This window comes from Rhinoraja longicauda, unplaced genomic scaffold, assembly GCF_053455715.1.
Source record: "Rhinoraja longicauda isolate Sanriku21f unplaced genomic scaffold, sRhiLon1.1 Scf000070, whole genome shotgun sequence".
NCBI lineage: Eukaryota > Metazoa > Chordata > Chondrichthyes > Rajiformes > Arhynchobatidae > Rhinoraja > Rhinoraja longicauda.
In genome coordinates, this window is record NW_027601288.1 from 1 (window position 1) to 12,189 (window position 12,189).

Consider the following 12,189-nt stretch of genomic DNA (forward strand, 5'->3'; position numbering starts at 1 on the left):
GGAAGGACATTCTTGCTATTGATGGAATGCAGCGCAGGTTCACGAGGTTAATTCCCAGGATGGCGGGACTGTCATATGATGAAAGAATGGAGCGACTGGGCTTGTATTCACTGGAGTTTAGTAGGATGAGAGGGGATCTTATAGAAACAGATAAAATTATTAAGGGATGCAGGAAACATGTTTCCGATGTTGGGGGAGTCCAGAACCAAGTGCCACAGTTTAAGAATCAGGGGTAGGCCATTTAGTACTGAAATGAGGGAAAAACTCTTTCACCCAGAGAGTTATGAAGTTGTGAAATTCTCAGAAAGGCCAGACTGTGAGTGGGAGGGGGAGTTGAAGTGCTCAGCCACCGGGTCTTACCTTTCTGTCATGGGCCTCCTCCATTGCCATAGTGAGGCCCACCGGAAATTGGAGAAACAGAACCTCATATTTCGCTTGGGCAGCTTGCAGCCCAGCGGTATGAACATTGAAATCTCCAACTTTAGACAGTTCCTCTGTCTCTCTCCTATTTCCCCCCTCCACTTCCCAGTTCTCCCACTGTCTTTCTGTCTCCACCTATATCCTTTCTTTGTCCCGCCCCCCTGACATCAGTCTGTAGAAGGGTCTCGACCCGAAGCGTCACCTATTCCCGCGCGGACTAATGTGACACACTCTCTCCCCTTTCACTCTCCCCTTCTCTCTCTCACACTCACCCCATCTCTCTCTCTCTCTCTCTCTCCTCTCCTTTGACTAAATAAACTAAACTAAATTAAAGAGCTCTAGGGGCGAGCGGAATCAAGGAATATGGGGAGAAGCAGGCACAGGTTACTGATTGTAGATGATCTGCCATGATCACATTGAATGGCGGTGTTGGCACGAAGGGACAAATGGCCTCCTGCGCCTATATTCTAAGTTTCTATGTCTCTAAACTAAAAATAATCTCTCCCCTTTCTCTCCCCCCTCACAATATTCAATTAATTCACAATAATAAACTAAACTAATATTTGATATTCTTTCTCGCATTCCATTTTATAATAAATTCAACAATAAACTAAACTAATATTTGTTACCCACTCTCTCTCCCTCCCCCTCACTCTCTCTCCCCTCTTTCTCTACTTCTCTTTCCCTCCCCCCCATTTTATAAGACTACATTTACAACAATCAATTAAACTAAACTAATATTTGATACCAACTCCCCGCTCCCTCTCTCCCCACTCTCCCCTCCCCTCCCATCCCTCTCCCGACCTCTCCTATCTCTCCCCTCTCTCTTCCCTCTCCCTCTCTCCGTTTCCTCCCCAGTCTCTCTCTCTTCCACAGTCTCTCCACCTCTCCCTCCCCCTCTCTCTTTCTTCCCCTCGACCCATTTCTCTCTCTCTCCTCTCTTTTGACTAAATAAAATAAACTGTTAAAATAAAAACTAAACTCTCCCCTCTCTTCCTCCTCTCTCTCCCCCTCTCTTTCCCTCTCCCTTTCTCCCCCTCTCTCTTCCCCCTCTATCTCACCTTTCTCTCACTACCCCCTCTCTCCTCTCTTTCACTCTTCCTCCTCTTTCTCTCACCATCCTCTCTCCCTTCCTTCAGTCTCTCCCCGTCTCTCTTTCTCCTCTCTCTCCCCCTCTCCACTTCATTTTCATGAATTTACAATTATAAACTAAACTAATATTTGATACCATGACCCCCCCTCGACTTGAGAACCAAATTTACAATATATTAAGCTAATAATTATTACCCCCTCTCTCTCCCTCTCCTTCCCTCCCCGCCCTCTCTCTCTCTCCCTTCTCTCTCTCCCTCTTTCTCTCCCCCGTGCACTATATAAGAATACATTTAAAAGTCACAGCGTCATGGAGTCATGCAGCACGGAAATATCCGGCCCAACTCGCCCACTCCAATGCAACTTGCCCCGTCTATCCCAGTCCCACCTGCCCGCGTTTGCCCCATATCTTTCTCAACCCGTACCATCCACGTAAATGTCTAAATGTTTCTTAAACGTTGCACTAGTACATGCGTCTGACAGCCCGTTCTATACACCCACCACCCTGTGTGTACGAGGACATTCTGTGCGAGACTTGTATCCTATGTCTGACTTTCCTCAGATAGGCACAGACACAAAGTAAACCAGTTCGGAGTTCAGAGGCGGTTCCATCTAACAGGTCGGTTCATTAAAGGCCTTATCGACGCACAAAGGGAAACACTCTGATGAGACCCACCTCTCTCTCTCCTCTCCTGTCCTCTCTCCCCCTCTCCTCCTTCTCTCCCCCCCCTCTCCCCTTACCCCCTCTCTCTCTCTCACAAACCCTTGTCTCCCTCCCCCTCTCTAATTCTACTATCAGTTACGACCTTATGACAAACAGGGGGAGGATTGGGGAGTGGAGGAAGTGTGTGGGGGAGAGAGGGGGAGTAGTGTGGGAATGAGTGGAATGGGGAGAGAGAGTGCGGTGGAGCACGGGGAGAGATAGGGGGAGTGTGGGGGAATGTAAGGGGTAGGAGTGTGGGCAGAGAGGGGGATGTGAGTGGGGAGAGAGATGGGAAGGCACGTGGGGGAGAGAGGGGGAGGAGTGAGGGGGAAAGAATGGGAGGAGTGGTGAGTGTGTGTGGAGAATGCAGGAGTGTGGGGATGGAGAGTGGGAGGAGAGTGGGGAGAGAGGGTGCGGAGAGAGAGGGGGATGTGTATGGGGAGAGAGATTCGCGGAGTGTGGCAAGACAGAGGGGAGTGTGGGGAGAGAGTGGGGAGGAGTGTGGAGAGGGGAGGAAGTAGGAAAACAGAATCGGAAAAGTGGGGAGAGGACAGAGAATGGGAGGAGGGAGAGAGGGAGAGAGAGAGAGAGTGAGGAGTGTTGGGAGAGACGCATAATGCGTTATTCCTTCAATCTTATCCAGCAGAAAGTTATCGACTCATTATCACCGCTGCCTATTAAAGTGAAAATAACAAATAAATACGTGTGCACCCGCCAACGGGGATAGAACAACAAGATGCCGTGAGAGCTCATTACAGATGAGATTAAATACTGAGAATGTTACTGCTTATACAGACCCATCACTGACCACACTGATAATGTTACTGCTTATCCAGACCCATCACTGACCACACTGATAATGTCACTACTTATCCAGACCCATCACTGATGATGTCACTGCTTATCCAGACCTACCGCTGACCACACTGATAATGTCACTGCTTATCCAGACCCATCACTGACCACACTGATAATGTCACTGCTTATCCAGAACCATCACTGACCACACTGAAAATGTCACTGCTTATCCAGACCCATCACTGACCACACTGATAATATCACTGCTTATCCGGACCTTTGACAAAGTCTCCCATGGTAGACCGATCCAGGAGGTGAAGGCACACGGGATTAACGGTGACTTGGTCGCATGAATTCAGAACCGTCTGAATGATAGAAGGCAGAGTGTTGTGGTGGAAGGGCAATATTCAGGCTGGAGGTCTGTGACCAGTAGTAATAGACAGGGATCTGTGCTGGGACCTCTACTGTTTGTGATACACATAAATGACTTGGGCGTGAATATACACGGGTTGTTTTGTAAGTTTGCGGATGACACCAAGATTTCTGGGGTTGAGGAATGTGAGGGAGGCTGTCTCAGTATTTAGTGGCGTATAGATCAAGTAGAGAGATGGGAGGTGTGGGGGAAATCACAGATGCAGATTATTCTGAGCAAATGAGAGATGTTGCAATTTGGGACGTCAAATGTGAGTTCAAACTATATAATTAATGGCATGACCCTTAACATCAGTGATGTATAAAAGTATCTTGCAATACAGGTAAACAGCTCCCTGAATGTGATAACGGCAGTGGACAGTTGTAAAGAGGCATATGGTACAGTTTCGTTCATTGGTCAAGGAGTGGTGGTCTATCTCAGGGATTGGTGCTGCGCTCATTGTTGTTTGTCATCTGTGTCAATGAGTTGCCTGAGAATGTAACGGACTAATGTATAAGTTTGCAGTTGACACTGAATTAGGTGGTATCACAGGCATTGAAAAATGATTGGCAAGGTTTAGAGCAGGAACTTTTTCAAATTGGAAAGTGGGCTGAGAAATGGCAAATGGTGCTTCTTGCAGATGTGTGAGATTTTAAATTAGGGAAGACCAGCCAGGGCATGATCTTCACCGCGAATGGTAGTTAGCTGGGTAGTGTTGTAGAGCAGAGGGAACTCAGAATAAAAGTACATCGTTGCAAGAAAAGGGACGTAACAGGGGGATAGGGCGGTGGGGAAGGTTTTTTTCCCACTGTCTTCATCAGCCAGTGAATAAAATTTAAAAGTTGGAAAGTTATGTTCAGTTGGGCAAGACTTTGTTGAAGACGCACTTGGATACGTCACCATGTTTAGGAAATATGCCACTAATTTGTAAAGAGTGCAGAAAATAATTTCAACACGTTGCCAGAAAACAAGGGTCGGAGCTACAGGGAAATGTTGGGCTCGCCAGGACTTTATTCCATGGAGCGCAGCAGGCAGTGCAGTGACCTCATAGAGGTGGACAGTGTCATAGGTAACGTCATAATGGGAACACTAAGACATTTGGACAGGTACATGAGGGGAATGGTTTAGAGGGAGATGATCCATATGCCGGGAAATGGGAATAGTTCAGATTAACTAAAATGCACCATCCCTCCCCATGAAACACGGCAACCTTTGTCTCAAAATTTGCGCCAGGTACAGCACTAACAGACAAACTGCTTTTAAATGGCCCTTGGATATTTTATTACCACTTAACTCTAACCTTGAAATCAAGGGAATTAAACATCGATAGATGTCCACATTTCTCAAAGATGCAGATTAAGCAGAAAACATTTAATTGCCTGTCATATACATTGGTGATTTTTAATTACAGTCCCTGATCATTGAAGTGCTAATTTCAGTTTCTACGGGTGCCAGGTTTGCACTGCATGATGAGAGATATGCTCTCTTGAATTGCTTGATAAATAAGCACATAAATGAAGTCTGCGTGTGTGGCAGCTTTCTCTGTGCCGCTGTGTGGACAGCCCAGACGGATGAGTTGGTCATTTACTCTCAGACTGACCTTACTGTCTGGTCTGTGTGTTTGAATTCACATCTACCTGTCACCTGGTCTGAAGTAGTTCACCACAAAATAAACTGCAGATTGAACAGAGCCACAGCTAGTGTTCACCGGCTGGAACTAATATTCCCCATTGGGAGAAACGCAAAGAACATTTAACCAACTCCCCCTTTCTCAGATCTGAAGCTGCATTTTAATTTTCAGCATTATGTGTTATTCTTTCAAGTGTATGCCAGAGAAAGTTAATTAGCATTTCTAACCTGTGTTAATTAAGAAAATAACAAGCAGATGCATCTTCAGCTGCCGTGTTTACCAGCAGCAAAATGCAGTTAATGCTCATTAAAGTTTAGATTAATTACGGATATGAACTTGAGTTAACCCTTTAGAGTCGAACATTTGAATTATAAAGAAGGGATTCTTTGACAAGATCTGAAAAAAATGGATCATTTATTTGAGCCATGACACCAACTCCAAAGACGTCCAGGTATGTAGGTTAATTGGCTGGGTAAATGTTTTTTAAAAATTGTCCCTAATGGGTGTAGGATAGTGTTAATGTATGGGGATCGCTGGGCGGCACGGACTTGGAGGGCCGAAAAGGCCTGTTTCCGGCTGTATATATATGATATGATAACTAGATAAATGCCGAGCTAGATATTGGAAGATTGTGTTATATAGAACAAAATGGTATGTTTGTGCGAATATTGAAATCTTTCCAGATAACCAATCATTGTTACTTTTTTATATTTTATTTGGTAAGTGTACCACACCGTCTTATTCAAATGTTTTTATTTATTGATATCCTTTGCTTATTTATTCATTTATTTTTGTTGTTTTTCTTATTTTATTTTATTTATGTCGATGGTGTTGTACTGTTTTGTATATATCTCTGTGAAAAAACAAAATAAAAACTGAAGAAAATTAAAAAGAAAGGATTCTTTATTTTAGATCATATCAAATGTAAAACATCGGTGTCAGATTTAATGAGATCATGTCACTGCTTATCCGGATCCATCATTGACCACACTGATAATGGCACTGCTTATCCAGCCCCATCACTGACCAAACTGATAATGTCACTGCTTATCCAGACCCATCACTGACCACACTGATAATTTCACTGCTTATCCAGACCCATCACTGACCACACTGATAATATCACTGCTTATCCAGACCCATCACTGACCACACTGATAATGTCACTGCTTATCCAGACCCATCATTGACCACACTGATAATGGCACTGCTTATCCAGCCCCATCACTGACCACACTGATAATATCACTGCTAATCCAGACCCATCACTGACCACACTGACGTCACACACAGGTATGTTCTTTGTATCATTCATTCCAAGGACATCTCACATACTGTAACAACCAGCTACCCAGTTCCATCGCACGCTGCTCAGATATATTTTCACCAGTGACAACGTTGACAACATTTGCCTCGTGCTGATTGGTACGGACACCTCTGAACTCACTGATGGTTTCACTTCCCATCTGCGTATGATTCTGAACGCATTTGCGCTACAAATGAATACCCACATACAGAAAAATCAAGACTTAACTGTTCCTCCAAGTGCAGCGCTCTCCTCGGTTGTACTTCAAATATCTGCGAGGCCCTTTTGTGTAGTTCTGGTCACCATATTATAGATATGATGTCCTGTTGCCAGAGACAGTGCGGAACAAATCCACCAGGATGTTATCTGCAATGGACAGCGTTAGTTTGAAGACAGAATCAATTGGGTGGGATTGGTCTCCTTGTAGCGCAGGAGGATGAGGGGTGATCTTATAGACATGTTTTAGACCATGAAAGGAATAGATGGAGTGGATGCTCGGATTTCCCTGCACTGAATAGGCGAATCGAGGTCCAGATGACATACGTTTAAGTGGAAGGGAAAACCATTGAATAGGAATCTGAGGTATAACTTTTTCACACAATGGATGGTGGATGTATGGAACAAACTGCCAGATGAGGAATTTGAGGCACGGACTATCCCAAGATTTATGAAATAGTTAGACAGATTGGGTACATGAATAGGACAGGTATGGTGGGATATGGACCAAATGCAGACAGGTGGAACTAATGTACATGGGGCCTGATGGCTGGTGTGGGCAAGTTGGGCTGAAGGGCCTGATTCCACACCATATCACTCTATGACTCTATGAATACAGGGCTGAACTGCCTCCTCTGGCACATCGTTCCACACACCCACCACCCTTTGTGTGAAAAATTACCCCTCGGGTTCCGATTAAATTTCCCCCCTCATCTTAAACCTGGCCCCCCTGGTTCCTGCTTTCCCATCTCTGTGCGTCTGCCAGATCTATTCCTCTCATTATTTTGTTCAGCTGTAGAAGAACATCCCTCGTCCTCCTGTGCACCAAGGGATTAAGTACTAGTCTGCTGAACCTGTCCCTCTAGATCAGGCCCACGGGTCCGCGCTACATCCTCGTACATCTCCTCTATCACCTTTCCAGATTGACACCAACTTTCCTGTATCATGGGGCACACAACTGATCACAATGCTCCAAATGCAGCCTCACCAACGTCTTATACAACGGCAACATAACCTCCGAATATCTATACACAATGCTCTGACCGAAGACGGCCAATGTTACAAAAGCCTTTTGCCCACACTATCAACCTGTGACGCTACATTCAACACATTGTGTCCATGTCTTCCTAGATCCCTCTGCTCTACAGTTAATTCACCTTTCTGCCTCGGTTGCAGTTCATCGGTACTGACACTTCTGAACTCACTGATGTTTTCACTTCCCATGTGCGTCTGATTGTCAACACACTTGCACTACAGCTGAACATCCAAACAAAGAATAATCAAGACTTAACTGCTCCTCCAAGTGCAGCGCTCTCCTTATTTGTACTTCAAATATCTGCGAGGCCCCTTTGTGTATTTCTGGTCACCATATTATATAAATGATGTCCTACTGCCAGAGGCAGTGCGGAACAGATTCAACAGGATGTTATCTGGAATGGACAGCGTTAGTTTGAGGACAGATTTGATCGGGTGGGATTGATCTCATTGGAGCAAGACTGCAGAGGGATGACCTTACTGAGGCCTGTAAAATTGTCAACTATAGCAGGGTTGAGTAGATGGTCACAGTTATTTCCCAGGCTGGGAGAATCTGAACCCAGAAAAGTTACGTTTAATCGAAAGGGGAGAGATTTAAGGGAATTCTGACTTCAAAGATGGAGCAATCTTTTCATTTGAGGCGGTGGGGATAGATACCATCACAGCAAATAAACAGCATTTAGACAGCCGTTGTTTCGGATAGGAATGGAGGGATATGGGACAAATACAGGTGAATGAGATTACCGTAGATATGCATCTCGGTCCGAATGGACGAGTCGGGCCGAAGGGCCTGTTTCCCTGCAGTTCCCATGACTGGAATCAGCGGTTCTGTAATCACTAATGTGCTCTGTCATCGGCCTCCCCAGTTGTAGCCACATAGCAGACACATCACTGACTGCACAACAGTGGCGATACTGTATTGGGTGGTGGTGTCACCAACAACGGAGGCACATTGTTCATCTCCCTCGCAAGTGTCCAACAGGTGCTTCACTCTCCTTAAACTAAACTCTAGCCTAGAAATCCGAGGAATTAAACGCCAATAGGTGTCGAATGTTCTCACACCTGCAGTTTAAACAACAAAATGATATATCTGCCTATCATATACGTTGGTCGTTTTAATATGTCTCGGATCATTGAAGTGTTTCTTTCAGTTTCTATGTGTACCAGATATACACAACAGGAAGGGAGAAATGCTCTCTTGAATTAATTAATAAATAGGCACAGAAATACAGACTGAGTGTGCGTGAGAGCTCTCTTAGCTTCACTGGAATTTAGGATGAGAGAGGATCTTGTCGAAACATACAGAATTCTGAAGAAGGGTCTCCACCTATTCCTTCTCCCAAGAGATGCTGCCTGTCCCGCTGAGTTACTCCAGCTTTTTGTGTCTATCTTCTGTTAAAACCAGCATCTACAGTTCCTTCTTACACATATACATATCTTAAGGGATTGGACAGGCTAGATACAGGAAAAATGTTCCCGATGTTGTGGGGGTCCAGAAAAGGGATCACAGTTTACGAATAAGGGGTAGCTCAATTATTACTGAGATGAGGAAAAACTAATCTGTCGTCGACCTCCCCAGTTGAGATGAATTGTGAATCTGTGGAATTCTCTGCCACAGAAGTCAGTGGAGGCCAATTCACAGGAGGTTTTCAAGAGAGAGTCAGATATGGCTCTTACTGCTAACGGAATAAAGCTGCATGGGGAGAAAGCAGGAACGGGGTACTGATTTAGGATGGTCGGCCTTGATCATATTGAATGGCAGTCCTGGCTCAAAAGGCCAAATGGCAAATTCCTGCAACTATTTTCTATGTTTCTATGTTTCTGAACCATTGTGGACAGCCCAGACGGGTGAGTTGGTCATTAACTCTCAGACCGTCTTTGTTGTCAGGTCTGTAGGTTTGAATTAGCATCAACCTGTCAACTGGTCTGAAGTAGTTCAATAAAAAATAAACTGCAGATTGAACAGAACCTTGCCTTGTGTTCACCGGCTGGAACTAATATTCCCCACTGGGTGAATGGCACAGCACAATTGCTCAACTCTCCCTATCTCAGATCTGAAGCTGCATTTTAATTTTCAGCATTATGTGTTATTCTTTAAATTGTGTGCCGGAGAGAGGCAATTAGTATTTATAACGATTGTTAATTAAGATGAAAATCGCAAATGAATGCATCTTCACCTGCCGTGTTTACCAGCGTGGATAGAGCAGCAAGATGGAGTTAGTGCTCATTGCAGATGAGATTAATTACAGATACTGAACGTACGTTAACCCTTTACAGTCAAACATCTGCAATAATGCAAATCATATGTTTGTTATCCACTTTGGTATAAAATATAAAACACAGGAGTTAAGATGAAATGGAAGTATCACAACCTGATGCTTAGACAGAGAAACATAGAAAAATAGAAAACAATTGCAGGAGTGGGACATTCGGCCCTCGAGCCTGCACCACCATTCAACATGATCATGGCTGATCATCCTAAATCAGTAACCCGTTCCTGCTTTCTCCCCATATCCTTTGTTTCCGTGACCCGAAGTGCTATATCTAACTTTTGCTTGAAAGCATCCAGTAAATTGGCCTCCACTGCCTTCTGTGGCAGAGAATTCCACAGATTCACAACTCCCTGGGTGAAAAGTTTATCACTCTCTCCTACCATCTCTAATCTTCCTCTCGACGCCGCCATCTCTCTGTCAACCTCTCTCTCCTAACCCCCCCTCCTTCTCACTCCCATTGCATTAATCCCTCCGTTTCTTTCTATCTATCTGACCCTTCCATCGCTCCGTTTTGCCATCCCACGCGATCTGAACTCCGCTCTCTTTTCATGTTCCCACTCTCCCTTTGTTACTTAACTCTCCCTCCATCTCTTATTTCGTCTTCTCCGCTATCTCTTCCTTTCATCACTGTACTCCCTATCTGTCTCTCTCTTTTCCCCAACACTCCTCCTCCTCGCCATCACCTCTCTCTCCAAGGCCTTTATTGCGAAGTGCGGTTAAAACGGCGAGCCACCATGGGATGTCTCTCTACCCCGTTCCCTCACACTTCAATAGCCCTTCCAAGTGAGGCTGATGTTCACATGCACCTCATCTAATCCCTTCTATTGCATGCGGTGTTCCAGATATGGTCTCCTTTGCATCGGCGTGGTCAAGTGGAGACTCGGCGACCGTTCGGCCCAACACTTACCGTCGTTCCGTCAAGGCCTCCAGGATCTTCCCGTTGTAACTCGCCTTCCCACACTGACCTTTCTGTCCTTTGCTTCCTCTATTGCCAGACTGAAGCGACATGCAAACTGAAAGAACGCCACTTCATATTCCGCCCTTGGTGCCTTGCAACAATAGACTATAGACAATAGGTGCAGGAGGAGGCCATTCGGCCCTTCGAGCCAGCACCGCCATTCAATGTGATCATGGCTGATCATTCTCAATCACTACCCCTTTCCTGCCATCTCCCCATATCCCCTGACTCCGCAATCCTTAAGAGCTCTATCTAGCTCTCTCCTGAGTGCATTCAGAGAATTGGCCTCCACTGCCTTCTGAGGCAGAGAATTCCTAATGGTATGAACTTTGAATTATCCAATGTTAGGTAACTAAGTGCAAATTCCCACTTCCCGCTCGCTCTTCCTCGTGCTTCATCCGGACTCGCACCAATACATCCCCTCCACCACATCTTCAACCGATATTACTTCCTCTTTCTTTATAATTCCATCCTGCTCAACCCTTACCTCGCACCTGACAATGAAAACGGTATTCACCCGCTCATCCTTCAACTCGCTTTGTCCTGCTGTTCCCCCGTCCCACCACAATCAGTCTGAAGAAAGGTCCCGAACAGAAACTTCACCCATCCATGTACTTAGCAGGCTTAGCTAGTTCGGCGTGCCATCTACAACTCTCACCAACGTCTACAGATGCACCATAGAAAGTATTTTATCAAGATGCATCACAGCTTGGTTTGGGAACAGCTCCATACAAGAACGCAAGAAATTCCTGCGAATTGTCCAGACCATCACACAAACCAACCTCCGTTATATTGACTCAATTTATAAACCATGCCGCCTCGGCAAGGCCAGCAGCATAATCAAGGACTACTCGCACCCTTGCCACTCCTGCTTCTCCTCTGTCCCATCAGGCAAAATGTATAGAAGTGTGAAAATGCACACCTCCAGTTTCAGGGTCAGCGTCTTCCCAGCTGTTGTCAGGCAATGGAATCATCCCACCACAACCATAAAGCAGTGCTGAACTACTATCCACCTCTTTGTTGAACCTCGGACTATCCTCGATCGGATTTTGCAGGCTTTACCTTGCACTGAAGGTTATCCCCTTATCATGTATCTATACTCTGTAAATGGCTCGACTGTAATAATGTATTTTGTTTCCACTGACTGGGTAGCACGCAACAAAATCTTTTCACGGTACCTCGGTACATGTGACAATAAACTGCACTGAACTGACATACTCAAATAGTTTTCTCCAGAGCTGCAGCCTGACTCGCATTGGATATTGATTGTGTGTGACAGTGTGAGTGTGCGAGTCCGTGCAAGAGTGTGTTAGCACGTGTATGCGAGTGTGAATGTGTGAGATTGTGCA